Below are 2,764 nucleotides of genomic sequence, written 5' to 3'. Positions count from 1 at the left end.
GGCAGCAGACAACTTCTGCAGACTTAAACGTCCCTGTCTGACAGCTCTGAAGAGAGCAGTGGTTCTCCCAGCATGGCGTTTGAGTTCTGAGAACAGACAGACTGCCTCCTCAAGTGGGTCCCTGACACCTGTGTAGCCTAACTGGGAGATACCTCCCAGTAAGAGCCGACAGATACCTCATATACGTGGCTAAGCCTCTGGGACAAAGCTTCCAGAGAAAGGATCAGGCAGCAATATTTGCTGTTCTGCAACCTTCACTGGTGATACCCAGGCAAACAGGGTCTGGAGTGGAGCTCCAACAAACTCCAACAGACCTGCAGCTGAGGGACCTGACTGTTAGAAGGAAAACTAACAAACAGAAAGGAATAGCATCAAAATCAACAAAAAGGTCATCTACACCAAAATCCCATCTGTAGGTCACCAACATCAAAGACTAAAGGTAGATAAAACCACAAAGATAGGGAGAAACCAGAACAGAAAAGCTGAAAATTCTAAAAATCAGATCACCTCTTCTCCTCCAAAGGATTGCAGCTCCTCACCAGCAACGGAACAAAGCTGGATGGAGAATGACTTTGACGAGTTGACAGAAGTAGGCTTCAGAAGGTCGGTAATAACAAACTCCTCTGAGCTAAAGAAGGATGTTCGAACCCATCGCAAGGAAGCTAAAAACCTTGAAAAAAGATTAGATGAATGGCTAACTGGAATAAACAGTACAGAGAAGACCTTAAATGACCTGAAGCTGAAAACCATGGCACGAGAATGTCGTGACGCATGCACAAGATTCAATAGCCGATTTGATCAAGTGGAAAAAAGGGTATCAGTGATTGAAGATAAAATTAATGAAATAAAGTGAGAAGACAAGGTTAGAGAAAAAAGAGTAAAAAGAAACAAACAAAGCCTCCAAGAAATATGGTACTATGTGAAAAGGCCAAATCTATGTTTGATTGGTGTACCTGAAAGTGACGGGGAGAATAGAACCAAGTTAGAAAACACTCTTCAGTATATTATCCAGGAGAACTTACCCAACTGAGCAAGGCAGGCCAACATTCAAATTCAGGAAATACAGAGAACACCACAAAGATACTCCTCGACAAGAGCAACCCCAAGACACATAATCGTCAGATTCACCAAGGTTGAAATGAAGGAAAAAGTGTCAAGGGCAGCCAGAAAGGTCGAGTTACCCACAAAGGGAAGCCCATCAGACTAACAGTGGATCTCTCAGCAGAAACCCTACAAGCCAGAAGAGAGTGGGGGCCAGTATTCAACATTCTTAAAGAAAAGAATTTTCAACCCAAAATTTCATATCTAGCCAAACTAAGCTTCATAAGTGAAGAAGAAATAAAATCCTTTACAGACAAGCAAATGCTGAGAGATTTTTGTCACCACCAGGCCTGCCTTACAAGAGCTCCTGAAGGAAGCACTAAACATGGAAAGAAACAACTGGTACCAGCCACTGCAAAAACATGCCAAATTGTAAAGATCATCAATGCTATGAAGAAACTGCATCAATTAACGGGCAAAATAACCAGCGAACATCATAATGACAGGATCAACTTCACACATAACAATATTAGGCTCAATACCCCAAGCAATACCTGCAACTGAGGATTCTTCCTGGGGAGACCGCAGCCCATTGGCATGGCTCAAGAATTTGTGAACAGCAAAATCCAGCCTGAGAAGGTGGTTGTGTTCATCAAGCCCACCTGCCCATACTGCAGGAGGGCCCAAGAGATCCTCAGTCAATTGCCCATCAAACAAGGGCTTCTGGAATTTGTCGATATCACAGCTACCAACCACACTAACGAGATTCAAGATTATTTGCAATAGCTCACGGGAGCAAGAACGGTTCCTCGAGTCTTTATCGGTAAAGATTGTATAGGCAGATGCAGTGATCTAGTCCCTACGCAACAGAGTGGGGAATTGCTGACACGGCTAAAGCAGATTGGAGCTCTGCAGTAACCACAGGGCCAAGAAGGTTGACGGGCCATCTTGGTTTTCTTCTGGATGTGCTCTTTGGTTTTCAGAAGACTGTGACAAGTTCTGGCCCAGGATTCCCTCACTGACGCTCAACTGTTCTCTTTGGCACACGTTTCTTACTGTTCTCCACGTGTCGGCATGTCTCTACCTCTAAGCCAGTGTTTTTCAACTATGTTTATCCAGACTCCTTCTCCACAATGATGAATCCATAGTTGGTTATCTGCTACTGTCCATTAGCTGAAATCATTTTGCTGCTTGACTTTATGGAGTTTGTATTATGAAATCAGTGGGTATTTTGGTTTTTTTGTTTTGTTTCGTTTTGTTTTTTGAGATGTGTTCTTTCAAACTACATGCATCTCTCCACTCGACCCCACCCTATCCCATCCCACCTTGAAAATCACTGCTCCGAACCAGTGTTCTCCACCTTGTCCTCCATAGATCTCATAGGAAATGTTCAACAATTCTGTGAAAGGTCACAGGACCCAATTGGAGAAATCATATGAAAAGCATAGTTGGTCTTGGCGTCACATGGATCAGAGGCACAAGTGCAGACAGAGGCTGTGGTCATGCGGAACACTCTGTTATTTAAGATGGCTATCCAGATAATCCTGAACACTGTGTATTTGTTTGATTTAGACTACCAGCAACGATTAAAGCACGAAGTGTAAAACATCTGAGAAAACTTACAGCCCCCTACACCAAGAGTGTATCTGTGAAAGAGCCCCCACACTTTGAAAACTTAAGAATCCCTTATGAAGTTTGCCTGTTCTAGAATTGTAAGATTGTT

General features: G+C 43.3%; 1 pseudogene; it reads left to right on the top strand.

Moving 5' to 3' along the window:
- Positions 1-1,573: 1,573 nt before the first annotated feature.
- LOC107129635 (glutaredoxin-1 pseudogene) lies at positions 1,574-2,294 on the top strand (annotated as a pseudogene).
- Positions 2,295-2,764: the final 470 nt, after the last annotated feature.

This window comes from Macaca fascicularis, chromosome 4 (genome assembly GCF_037993035.2).
Source record: "Macaca fascicularis isolate 582-1 chromosome 4, T2T-MFA8v1.1".
NCBI lineage: Eukaryota > Metazoa > Chordata > Mammalia > Primates > Cercopithecidae > Macaca > Macaca fascicularis.
Note: the sequence above shows the minus strand (reverse complement) of the source record. Positions and strands in the feature narration are given on the sequence as shown.